This window comes from Protopterus annectens, chromosome 1.part1 (genome assembly GCF_019279795.1).
Source record: "Protopterus annectens isolate FY-2018-M chromosome 1.part1, PAN1.0, whole genome shotgun sequence".
NCBI lineage: Eukaryota > Metazoa > Chordata > Ceratodontiformes > Protopteridae > Protopterus > Protopterus annectens.
The window spans coordinates 1,263,976,540-1,263,991,554 of NC_056726.1; positions in this window are offsets into that span (position 1 = coordinate 1,263,976,540).

Sequence of the window (15,015 nt, forward strand, 5' to 3'; positions counted from 1 at the left end):
CCTCATACCTCATAAACCCCAATAATATTCTATCATTCTCTTGTCAAATACCAACATCTTTTCAAATGTGCACAGCAGTTCTCCCTGCACTGATTAGATATACTCTCACTTACCTCTGAGTTATAATTTAACCCGTACACTGACAACGTTTGAACTAGACTGGGATGGCCATACATACTTTCTTATTTCTTATAATATTTCTGAACATATTAAAGTAATATCACTCCTCTACTTCCAACATCACTCATGACTATAACCCACATCTTCTGTGAGATAATAAACAAACTCTTGATTCTTCATCCATTTTTAACACAGATAACTACCCTACCAAATCATCCACCTCCACCAATACACCATGTGCCACTTCATATTACTATAATTACCTTATACTCTATCCTCCAATCAAACAAACCAGACATAATCTTACAAAGAGGTAAGACTTCCAAAATTCCTAGTCATATTTACTCCAGCACTACTTATTCTATTACCTAAAGTAAATACTGAACCTAATCCTGACTCTCTAATGTCAAACCTGGACAAAAACACTAATAACACTTCCTCAGTATCCACCAACAACTCCCTAAAAGTAGTCCTTCGAAACACATATGGTATATTTAAGAAACTGGATCATATCCACAGCCTCATTTTCAGCTTCCTTAACATCCTTCTCTCACAAACTACCCTGACTCTGTGGCAGTTGGCTGTAGCTCCTCTGATTCTAGTGCTAAAATCCTCATTCAGACTTCCATTCCCTTCAACCAACCCTGTACTTGAAGCTGTTAACCAGTTCCATTATTTTCTCTTCTATCTCATTTCTCAGCTTCTTCAGATTTCCCCCATTTGCTGCCATACATCTGTCTAACCTATATTCAGTTTCATCCCATGTGTCTTCAGGTATGCATTGCATTCCCTTATCTTTTGCTGAAGTTGCATACAACTATTTTATTTTATTTTATATTTTATTTATTCATCTTTTGTTGACTGGGTTAGTCCCACAAGGCTTGTAACTACTGTTAAGGAGAGATTTGAGCTAGTATTTATACTACTTAAGGAAATTTGGCTGAGACATTGGGGAACATCCCCTACTCATCATTGTTGTGAGTGGGAACCATTTTGGAAGAGCACTTGCTGTTTCTGTTCCAGATGTGGCACGGACAAACAGGGAGGCAGATGAAGAAAGAAGGAGATGATAGAATAGTGAACGAAATGAAGGATAGAGCAAATACTGAGACCAGAAATGTGTGCAGGATACTGATGAAATGTTTCAAAGAAACCTGCTTGATGGAGATGACTCAGCAAATAATGGATGTATGATTACAGCCCTCCAGTTGGTAGGGTTGCAGGATGATTTACTTAAAGAAATGGTGGTGAAGAGAGAGCTAGAAAATGAAGGAGATGTTTGCTGGGGAGACATTATGGAGAAAATACAAAAGGAGGATGCAGAAACAATTTTGTAATATAGTATTGAGATGGAAAAGAAAACGTATGCTGAGAAAGTAAAAGAAGACAAAAGTGGAGTAGCAGAAAAGAAGGCAGAAGAAAATAAAAAATACAGACGTACATGGTAAAGATTCAAAGTAAAGAAGATAAGGAAATTGATAGGTATGAAGTGTGAGACAATTTAATAGCTCCTTTGGGTGTAAAACCCATGAGGTAAGAGCATGCATTCTTATTAATAAAGACACATTTTGTAAAATTGTATTTAAGACTGTTTTTTCAATGGAAAATTTTCTTAGAGAATATGAAAAAGAGTAAAGAGAAAGACTGTAACCCATAAAATCTTTATGTGATAAAACATTTAACAGGGAAACAAAAAAGAAGATTCATGTACAATTTCGAAGAGGCATAGAAAGAGAGACTTTTGAAAGGACATTTGTAAGCTTTATGTAAAGAAGTACTAGATATTGCAAAAGTTTATGATAAAAGGGGTCTATGGACTAGTGGCTAGGATTTTAATATTGTGTTAAATAGAAATAAAGAAATTTTATATATATATATATATATATATATATATATATATATATATATATATATATATACCAAGCATGATAAATGTGGAAAGGAACAGTGGTGTTGTAGTGGTGCTGTAAAATACTGGAAACAACCCAAAACATGTTTTTTTTTCTTGTGGAAAAAAAGGACATTTGATAAGTAACCATGACAAAATAAAATGCTATATTGTGGGGAAATGGGACATGATGCAAAAAGTATGAATTGAAATGTTATAACTATAACAAAATTCAACCTTTATGGATGGGATGCAAAAATGAAAATATCACTAAGGAAAAAGAAGAAGAGAGAAATAAGTGAACAAAGAGAAGAAATGTTAAAGTAGTATAAATTGAAGAAACAATAGAGGAGAAAAATTAATAAAGAGGACATAGAACATTCTGAAACAAGTGATGAAGAAGAAGACATAAACTGGGAGGTAGCAAAAGGGAAAAAAAGAAATCTATTAGTAAAAGGGTAAAATACAGAAAAATAAAATTTAAAGCAATAAATACAAAAGAAAAAAGAAATGAAATGGATGAAAAAGAATATATAGCTAAAGACTGGGGGTTGGTGTAATTGTTAAGGTGTTTGACTCACATACACAAGGATCAATGTTTGATTCTCACCTTTGGGAAGGAAATTGGTTAGGCTTAGAATGGCCTATCAGAAAACTAGACTGATAATTAGTTATGAACTGATGAAACCATGAATCTAAGGGAAATGAAAATTGTAGAGTGGTTTCTGAAAATGTGAATAGTATTAAGAATATAGTAAGAAGCAGAGGAATTTTAGAGTGGTGTAATATGTGTGATGAAGATGTAATTATATTAGAAGACACAGGATTTCTAACAAATGAAAAAAGATTACAAAAAGAGAAATCATTTGGGAGTAAAAATAATCTGGAATTTGGAAAATGAGAGATGTTCTGGAATAGACATTTTCTGATATATACAGTAAAGATATTAGATGTAACTGTAGAAAAAATGGGAAGATTAACCACTGCATATTTTAAATGGAAAGAACAAGTATATAGAAGTACAGCATTATATGCTTATACTAAAAGTAAAGAAACTGAAAGCCCATTTCATCAGATATTTACAGTATGTAGTGATAAATATGAATATAATAATCGCAGGGGACTTCGATTGTGATTTAAGAGATAATTATAAAAAAAAGGAAATTATAGAAGAAAAATGTTAGAACTTACGAGATGTGGATTGAAATAGATTATGTTATAGTATCAGAAAGTTTAGTTATAGGTGAATGGGGACATGGTTGAAACAGAATTTTCTGATCCTCTTGCAATATGGCTAGAACTAAAAGAATATCATGAATATATAAAAATAGGCAAAGGGATAAACAGGATAAATGAGAAAGAATTGAATGAAGAAGGGAAGAGATTAGTAATACACTTATAGATAGATCATATTACTATGAGACCATTTTATAAACATTGGTCTGAATGGTGGATGATATTTAAGGTAAAATATAAAAATGTGTTTTTACAGTGGCAATATGATATGGGAAAAGTAGAGAAAGAAAAATATAAAGAACATATAATGATGCACTGGAAGTCTTAGAACATAATGATTGAAAGTACATTGACAAAGAAAAAGAATAATATGAAAGAAATCAAGAAAAAATGTAATTGTTATATAAGCAAAGTTATTTTTTACAAGGAAAACGAGAAGTATCAAGTTATTTAAGCACATTAGTAAAGGGGCATGGCCATGTAATGACAGAAATAAAAATTGTAAAAGGTGAAATAGAAAGAACTCAGAAAAAGATTATAAATAGTGTAGTACAATATGTACAAGAAATGTTTAAAGAAAAAGAAGGCAGTGAAACAAACATGGAAAGTAAAAAGTTACCAGAAAAAGAAAATAAAGAGTTGTAAAAGGAGATTTCATTAAATGGGCTAAATAAAGTATTAGGGCAAGTGAACATAGATTCAGCAGCCCGCCCAGATGGAATAAGGTACAATATGTATAACAATTTGAGGGATTGTCAAAAAAATATATATTTTTTAATGATTTTGAATGAATGGTTAAATGAAGGTTTAATGTATAAAATATTACGTAGTAGAATACTGAAATTCATATGGGAGAAGGAAGATAGAAGAAATTAAAAAACTGGAGGCCAATAGTATTAAATAATAATGATTATAAGAGCTTTATGAAAATAACACAAAATAAATTTGAAGGTGAACTGGAAAGCATTATGGAAGATAGTATATATAGTATAAAGGGGAAGGGTTTTCAAGAACTATTAATGATAGAGAAATTGCGGATGATATTATGAACAAAAAAGAAGTAAAAATCATGATAGGAGACCTTAATAAGGCATTTGACACAATTGGACATGAAATATTATGGGTGATAATGAAAGAATATAATATAAGTGAGAAAGTTAGGAAATTTTATTTGTCAGAGTGTGGTAATAAAATAAAAATACTTATAAATAGCTGGTTAAGCCAACAGGTACATATGAAGAGTGGTGTAAGACAGGGATGTCCAATGAGTTGTATACTCTTTGCATTAGTTATGAATGTGATAGCATGTGAAATAAATTACAAAATGAAGGAGTTGGGTTATATGGGTCTATATCATAACAACAAAAGCGCATATGTGCGACTACATAAAAGTCAACACATAATATGTGAAATCTGTAAACAGCGAACGGCCACAAGATCGAATTATTTCCTAGTGAAAAAATTCACGTGACCGTTCAGAAAAAATAAAAATTAAAAACCATTATCAGGTGGAGGGCTGTGCCCCAACACACCCCCAACTAAATATACCAACTCCAAGACTGCACTATAGCAAGGCAAGGGCAATTCCGTGCAGTTGGCCAACTACCTCCTTGCCCTGTGACATATTCATCGAATCGCTTAAATGCAGTTCAATGAATATGTGTCGCTCATTACGTGTTTGCTCAAAAGCACTTTTGTGCTTTTTATATAGATCCGGAGTATATAATACCTGAAGGGTTAAGAATTTCAGTGCTGTCAACATATGCAGATGACATTATAATAACTGCAAAAAAAAAAATTTTGATAAAAGAAGTAATAATTTGCACAAATGAGTGTCTAGAAATGATAGGAATGTCTTTAAATAAAGAGAAACATAAAGGATTAGGTGATGTAGTAAAGATCAAGGGTATTTATTTTACAATGAATGAGACTTCTGTGTTAGGTATAAAATTTGGGAATGAAGATGTAAGTAGAGTTCAATACGAAAAAAATAGAAGAAACATAGCAAACGTCTTCTCTGAAGAACATATAAATTATCATTTAAAAAAGGCTTATTTAATAAATTCAGTGATGATGAGAAAGACAGCTTACTTAGAAAGTGTATTTATGTTGCCAATAGTATTTGAAAAGGAATTTTATATATAAATATATATATATATATATATATATATATAGGATTCTAGAATAAACCCAGTAAAAAGAGGAGTTCTGTATGTAAATAAAGGAGAAGGAGGTTTAGGGTCAATTATCCCAGTGGTATACGCTTCTTCGTTAAATTTGTACCAAGTGTTAAAGTGGATAAATAAAGCAAATGAGAGATTAGTAGTAAAACTATATAAATATAAGTATGATAAATGTTGGGGTTTGGTAAAAAAGAGTAAAAGAGAAAAAGAGTATATAAATGAAGAAATAAAATGTTACCAAGAAAAAATATTTTTGTGGAAAATAAAAACTGATGATATAAAAAAAGATAGAAAAATAAGCATACAAGTGTAATGATAAAACATTACTATTTAAAACCATGGGCAAATCTAAGAGATTAACAAATAAATTTAAGCTACAAAAATAAGAAAAGAAGCAAATGGTGTAATCAGAAAGTAGATTGTCAAGATTTTTGTGGACCATGGCAATAAATAAATTTCAAGTAAAAAAAAATATGCCATATAAAAATAAAAGTGACAGAATATGTTTAAATTTTTTAGAAGAAGAAACTACAGAAGGCACATTTTTGAAATGCAAAATAATAAAAATGTTATTGGGAAAACTATGTAAAGAAGATTTTTTTTTCTGTAGATATAAAAGAAGTGCATAAAATAAACACTGATATGATTAGACAAGGATAATATGTTAAAAAATAGATAAAAAGGTGTTTTATTTTGTATGGGTTATATGGAATGAAAGAATAAATGTAATTATGTTTAATGGTAAGTGGATTTTAGCAAAAATATTACATAAAATCAGATGGTGGTCATGGAAATCGGAGTGGTGGTCTAATAGGGATGAAAATGTAGCATGATTGTAAAGGAAATTTTGACTATGTATAAACATATTTGTATATCTATATATTTGTACATATGTAAATATTTGTAAATATGTAAATATTTTGTAAATATGAGTTATTTTTATATAAATAAAGGACCCTTACTCCTTTTAATAGGCGCTGTGATATTTTTTGCATCCACCTGATCTACCACCAACTCAAGCAGATGAGACCCAATGTAATGTCTCATCCAAAGGATGATACACTCATGAGTGCAGCAACCCTCTCCCTCTCTTATGCTGCACTGCAGTGTTAGCAAGCCAGCTAACTCGTGTTGGAACAGAACTCTCAGCCTTCTGCATCAAAAGTGAATGTGCTACCTATTGTGCCACTGACACTGCTTGTTGCAACTTTTAAGATATGATTACTACATAGTCTGACATGTGTCTACATACATTGTTCCACATTATTGTGTGGATAGTTGGAAAATTCATGTGAAGTAGGCCCATAGACTGGATATTTGTCAGGAGGGTCACTGCCTGGCAGAGGTCCTGTTTTAACTACATATTTATGTCTCGTTGTCTATATAAAACATGCACCAATCCAGTTTGTAGCCTGTTAAATGTCTGCCAATGTAGGTTACCCCTGTTTCATGTATATATGTATCTGTTCTTGCACACACACACACACACACACACACACACACACACACACACACACACACACACACACACACACACACACACACACACACACACACACATCATCTTTGTTGGGGTACTTTATGGTGTATATCAATATTTGTTGTGACCATGTATCCAGGTTCTCATTCCTATAACACTGGTTACATGACCGGTGGTGTCCGTGGTGCAAGACGTGGCACAATTGTCTTTGGTGCAGAAGTCTGTGGGTTATATTCTCACTCCAGGTAAGACGGATTACTGATACTGCAGTGCAGCATGGGGAATGCTGGACTCTTGAGTGTGCCATCCCTCAGATGAATCATTAAACCGAGGTCTCATCTGCTTGAGTTGGTGGTAGCTCAAGTGGATGTACAAGATACCACTGCACCGATCATAGTAGGCGAAGCTCCCTAATACCCTGGCCAAATTTCCTCTTGTAGTACAAATACCACCTCTGATCTCCCCTGAGGAAAGGCCATTTGTCTAGGGGGACTAACCCAGTCAACAAAGAATAAATAAGATAAACATAATACATCTGGTTGTATCACTGGTCTTATGCAGTGAGGTGAGTGACTTTACAGATGAACTTTCTTTTTTCTTTCTCCCTACTAATCTGTAGTATGTATGTTTATCTTATGTATATATGTTTCCACTCAATTCTAATGAAGGCTTCTATTGGAATACCTGATTTTATGTTTGTATGAACAGTACAGTTACTGGATAATGTAGGTGATTGTTAGTATATGAGAGTTTCTGTTTGTGAAGAGTTTTGTCATTCTCTAGAGTTGCTTCCTTTAATATTTTTATATATGTTACACACTCTAGCTGGCTGCCTTTTCTACATGCTTAAATATCAGATTTACAGATTGTATGTTGTGTAGCAAAGAGTGTGAACTAACGGATAGGCTTGCCTCCTGTCCCTCTAACATTTGTAAACCTACATCTCAGTAACACCACACTTGCATGCATACACATATCTCTTGTTAGTTTAGTGCGTTTTTCTTTATGTCCTTCTATACTGTGGAAGCCACCATTTTTATTTTTAATAATCCCAAACTTGCATACCTACAAATATCTCCTGTATGCTTATTGTCCTGTTTAAAGGTTAGAAAGCTGAAATGCAAAACTGTGAAATATAGTGCTCTACTCTTGTTTGCCAAACATTACTTAAGGTGGATGAGTATAGACAAATAGTACAGTACCTAACTAGTTCAATCATCAAGAAATCCTTAACTTTTTCTTTCTCTCTCCCTCCCAGTGAAACAAGCACATATTCCTTCTGCAGCAGTAGTAGTTAGACTTATCATATTGCACTACCTAAAGAACTTGCACAGCTGAATTTCACCTGCAGTTGGCAAGAAGTACACAAGCAACAAATAAAGTTAAATCTATGTAAGGCAATATGCAAATAACTTAATTTGTTAAGTCTAGTTGGCATTGTTTTGTAGTGTTGAATCTGCTGGAAGGATACCCCAACCCCCACTCATTCACCCACACTCATAGGCCTTCTTACTGTTGAAGGTAAAGCTACATTAACACTTCAGCATATTTCACTCTTATCAGTGTAATATATCCCTGGAAAGACATTGAAAAGCCCATAAATATAAAATTAGATGTTGTGACTTGAGACAAGTATTTAGAGTTCATGGCAGCATGCCTTTTGTATCCATGAACATCCTACCTCACTGACTGTTTATGGTGATAAACCATCTGGGGGTTCTTCCCGCTCTGTTCACTCTGCTCACTCAGCTCCCCTGCCCTTCTTCCATATCCCACCCTCCCCCAGCACCTCTACTCTTATCCTAAGCAAACCACTCCCCCTCATTCCTATGATCCAGTTACACACAACCCAACCTTGTCCACACCCACATTTCATGCACAACTTACTTTCTTTTATTTAGCCAAACTTATCTGCTCTCCCTTACATCCATCCCCTTGAACTCACATGCCCACTACTTTACTTTTTTGCATCTTACTCTACTCTACCATCACAATACAATCACCACCTCAAACTATTTTAAATTAAGACTAGGCTTACCACCTTCTCTTCTACTATACACACAAATTAGCATTGCACCATCATTTTACTACTGACCAATCACATCTCCCCCACCCATTCTCATCACAAACTGCAAGGTAAAACACCTAAGCACATTATCAAAGCCCGCTCTGAAGTCAGAACAGTTCCATCCTTACCTTCAGCTGCACACATATCACATGATAACAATCCTTATTTACACCTGATATTACATTCAAACACACAAATCCCACTTTTACTGTTTTTAAACCCACTATCACAGGTGACATGCTCCTCCTAACCTGCCTAGCCTCTTTGCTCTTAATTCTCAACCTCACTACAGCTATATCTTTGCATATCCCCACACACCAATACACATCAACAACCTCCTCTAACCCTCTCCCCAATAAACACACAGCTTCTCACATATCTCCTCCCAGCTTTTCCCCTATAACCTCCCATTCTATTCAAGCCACAAACTGGCCCCCTCATCTCATATGAAACCACACTTGACACTAGTACCCTCACCTAGGAATAAAAAACACTTCCCATGGTACATATTCCTCGTTACCTATCTACTCAAATATGGAGATGTACATCCTAACCCTGGCCCACCCTCTAATCCTAACCACAAGAGTAACCTCAAAGATTTAAATATACTTGCACTTAACCTTAGAAGTATATGTAATAAAATAGCCCCACTGCATGCCTGGATTGATCAAAATAAACCTGACGTATTAGCCCTTACTGAAACATGGCTACATCCCAATGTAAAAGATTCAGAAATAATACCACCAAACTTTGCAATAGCCAGAAGAGATAGATCTAAACAAAAGGGGGATGGATAGAACTTCTATATCCCTCTACACTCAACATCACACCCTACACCAGTAATATACCCATCTTTTCCAAGGCTGAGGTACTAATCTCCTTTCTGAACCTCAATATATGAAAAATAATTTGCATAATAGTAATATATATCCCACCAGGTAACAATATACCAGTGTTAGAAAATATTTTATCCTGGACATCCCAAACAATAAACCTTGAAACAATAATCTTAGGAGATATAAATATAGATTGGCAAACCATAGCTTCCGACTACCCCACAAATAGTATAAATCTGTATAGTTTTTCTCAGCTTATCAATGCTGCAACAAGATACAGCAAAGATATTGCCTGCCACTCCACCTTAGACAGGATTCTAGTATCCCACCCTGCTAATTACCCCTCTTGTGCTACAGTGCCTAGTTCCCTGAGTGATCATCTACCAGCTTACTCCCTTAGAACAAACTCCCAACCACTAAAAGTACACACTATAAAATCAGTTAGGAACTCAACTAATTTTTGTCAGCATAAATTCAACAATCTCCTACAGGAAATAGACTGGACACCCCTTAAACAATTACCCCTTAATGATGCTGCACTATACTTTAATAACACCTTCCTTCACATACTTAATACACCAGCTCCCATTCATATGAAAAGAATCAAAAAGAACTTGGCACCATGACTCTCTAAGGAATGTACACACCTGATGAAGCAAAGAGACCTAGCCTGGTCAACCTGGAAACAAAACAAAAATGAACAAAATCATGTTCATTTCAAAACACGACGTAACAAAGTGACAACACTAATCAACAGAGATAAGAAGTCATATTATTCCCAGCTTCAACTCCAGCATAAAATCAATCCCAGTAAATGTTGGCACTTCATATCTTCTCTACTTAACCCTGGAAGAAATGAAGAGGACACCCTATCACCTGATACCCCTCCATCACAAATAGCCAAAAACTTTAACAAGCACTTCATAAAATCAATTTCAGACCTACTAACTAACACCCCTAATGCTGGAACCCCCCCCCCCCATCCTTCAACCTATTCAGACACCAACCCCAGGCCATCAACTACTTCTAACCCTGTCATTACTAACCCCCATATTCAACAAAATGTCATACAAACCCCATTCTCATTTCAGCCCATACCCACTGACACCATTAAGAAACTGCTACAAAAACTAAAACCCTGCTCTACTACAGCTGACAATCTCTCCCATACTACCTCAAACTGGCTGCTAACTCAGAGTCAGTTGCCTACCCAATCAGTATCCTTATAAATAGGTCTTTATCCTAAACAGAAGTACCTACCATGTGGAAACAATCTCACATCATCCCCATCCACAAAAGAGGCAACTCTTTTGATCGATCCAATTTCCTTCCTATATCCATCTTGTCACCCATATCCAAAATTCTCAAGAGAGGTATCCATCAGCAGGTAATGCAACATCTATTGCAAAACAATATTTTAACCAAAACTCAACATGGCTTCAGACCCACCTACAACACAGCTACAGCCCTATTATCTTTTACAGACACTGTGAACAAGGCCAGAGATGCAGGATGCTATACAGCCTCAGTATTGCTTGATCTCTCCAAGGCCTTTAACACAGTGTTTCACCCCTTACTTTTGAACACACTGTCTAACTTAGGCTTCTCACATAACACAGTAAAATGGTTTCAGAGCTACCTCGAGGATCATAAACAACCAGTGAAATGGTTCAACAAACTCTCACCCTTTCTCCAGAACCCTACTGCAGTCCCCCAAAGCTCCATCCAAGGACCCTTACTCTTCAACATTTTCACAAACAACCTTCACACTGCCTCTCACCCTGGGACCCTCATTCAATATGCTTATGACTCCACCATAATCTGCACTGTTCAATCACTACCATAACTACTCTCAAAAACTCAAAAGTCCTTTACAGCACTAGAATTCTGGCTAAGAAATAACCAACTCTTTCTTAATCCAAAGAAGACAAAACTAGTATTCTTTCATCCCAAAAACACCTCCCTTGTCACTGATCATTTCAACATTCTTGCATCTGACAACACTGCCATAAAAATAGTACAGGAAACCAAACTTCTAGGTGTTATCACTGGCAATAAACTTTCATTTGACCCCCATATACAACAAAACATAAAGAAAATGCACGAAAAACTGCGACTCTTATATACGAACAAACATTTTTTTTTACTGCAGCAACCAAAACTACCCTTGCAAAAATGTTAGTTCCCTTTCTTCTGTATGGTGCCCCTATCTTAACTAACTTACAAACTTCTACCCTAACCAAGTTGGAACAGTGCTACAACAAAGTCGCAAAGTTTGCCACAAACTCTAAATATCACACACACCACTGTAAACCACTCCTAGAATTAAAATGGCTTGAACTACCCAACCAACTTGCCTTTATTCAGCTATCCACCTTGCACAACCTTATTTTCAAGCCTACTGCCTGCCCTGCACTAGCCAGTCTAGTCACACCTTACACACCAAATTGATCTCTATGATCAGAAGACAAAAATTTCTTAGCTATCTCAAAACCCACAAGAAAACCTGGCCACTCTCTGTATTAATACTCTGACTCTATACATTGGAACTCACTACCTCTAACTACTAGGTTTATTCCAGGCCTAACCCATTTCAAAGTCTCTTTAAAAAATCATCTCAAAAATACATGGTTCTGCTCCTGCATAAAGCCTGCCTAATGCTTAGGTCTTCCTCTTCTCTCACATTTCAACCCCTCACAAACTGCAAGATCCTAAAGCTCTTCAAACTCCTTCTCTGCTTCTATACCATATCCTTAAGCTGCTGCTCAGGCTTTATTGCTTCTAATCTTCTTAACTCTCTCTCTCTCACTATATGTCTGCATCACTAACTTTCTGGCTGCTATTTCTACATCATGTATGATGAGAGTGACTATTATCATCTGTAATGTTTTAACTGTATAGAACTGTTTAGATGCGCAGTAATATATTACGTCTTATAGCAGTTTGTTCTTTCAACTTATTTTTTGTATAGTATTTCTAATGTAATATTTATTGTATTGGATTATACTGTATTTGTATTGTACTGTATGTGGAGCTTTTCTCCCAGGGCCTCCGTTTGGCCCTCTGCTGAAAACGGGTTCTGTAGACCCAGTCTGATCACCTCAGTAAACAAATGTCAAATAAATAAATAAATAAACACTGTATCAGTTCCATAATAAAAGCTGCAGGAATGTCATTCATGTATTCCACTGCCACAAAGGGACAGCTATGTGCTAAATGTGGACTAGAGATATGGCCGGATAATGGATCATGTTTATGGTTATATTTTCTATATAATATTCACTTCATGTGGCACTGTGTGTTAGTGAACATTAATTTCTGTGTTAGTATGATTTCTCGGTTAGCACAAAGAACCACCTACAGAATGTGTTCACTATCTGGCACACCAAACAGGCATGTTATTCGTAGGGTTATAGTGTCATATATATGTGTTCTGGCTGAACCTTTTGAATGTGTTTGTCATTCTTTACAGAGAGATCGCCATAGGTAGTGCACAGAAGGAGAACAAGAGCCAAAACTTGTCATGGAGATATCAGATGACTAGACTTCTTGACAAGAAGGAGTCCATGTGGGGTGGTTACCATGAGAGAACCTGCAGCTTCAATAGTTGCTGTAGCTAAACTCTGCCAAGAAATGCACAGCATAATGGAAGAAGCCTTTTTGGAGGTGGTGGCCCTTGAAATGCATCTGTTGACTAACACTCGGGTATTCACCCTGTAGGTTTTATAAGCAAGTGACCCTGTGACCCATAGCCATGTAGAGTATACCACCCATCTATATGTAGCATAGACACGCATTGTAGATTTCCACTTGTGTACATCTGCTTCCGGGCTCCACTGTCTGTGTTGGTCTACCCCCTGCTAGCCATCTATCTCCTTTGCCATGCCATTGTGAAATGGCTATACATACTGTTGCTATACATATGCGAGGAGGGTGGCTGTCAGTTAAGCTTGTGCAGGTACTTGTTGTGTACACAGTGCGATTTGTATAGTAATGTTGCAGTAACCATGTACAAAATGTTTGCCATGGTAGCTATGCTGTGGCTCTGAGGCACTTGTATTTCTGCACTCAACTCTGTCTGCAGCTGATATGTGAACACCTCCCATTCCCATGATACATGCATGTGTGCACACTCTTTTTGCATTAATTGCTGTGCTGATCTGGACTATGTGACAGCCATTCCCTAGTGGCATTCAGCATTTTGCTTGCCATGTTAATGTGAAGATGGTGGCAGTACATGTTATTTTATCTGGACTGTAGTACTGGCTGTGGAGTTGTCTGCATGCTACCACATATCATCTCCTTGTACATGTACCTTTTAACTGATGTAACTTAGACCAAGTGAGGTATGTTGCCATATCACAGTTACATCACACTGTGATTTACATATGTGCTCTACATCAAATCCATTAATTTCTGAGAGTGCATCTGCATGTGGTCACACATGCCATATGCATCAAGGACACACTTGTGTACATTTCCACAGGCCTACATTTGAGGTTTATTGCAGACATCTGTCTGTAACAACTCTGTCATTGTCCACGTTGGAGTGAATGACTTGAGATGTACCTCCCTGGACTACATGAAAAGAGACATATAAGAGCTCTCGGATCATGTGGCCCAGGCAGGTATGACCCTAGCCCTGAGTAGCATCCTGCCTCATCAAGAATGATATCAAAGTCTTCTTCTGCTTTTGGCTGCTCCTGTTAGGGGTTTCCACAGCGGATCATCTGTTTCCATTTCTTCCTGTCCTCTGCATCTTGCTCTGTCACAACAACCACCTGCATGTCCTCTCTCACCAAATCCATAAACCTTATCTTAGACCTTCCTCTTTTCCTGTTACCTGGCAGCTTCATCCTTAGCATTGTTAGCATCCTTAGCATTGTTTTCCCAATATACTCTGCATCCCTCCTGTGTACATGTCCAAACCAACGTAATCTTGCCTCTCTGGCTTTGTTTCCAAACCTTCCAACTTGGGTTGACCCTCTAATATACTTATTCCTAATCCTGTCCACCCTTGTCACACCCAGTGCAAATCTTAACATCTTTAACTCTGCCAGATCCAGCTCTGACTCCTGCCTTTTTGTCAGTGCCACTGTCTCCAACCCATATAACATAGCTGGTCTCACTACCCTCTTGTAGACCTTCCCTTTCACTCTTGCTGGTACTCGTCTGTCACAAATCACTCCTGACACTCTTCTCCA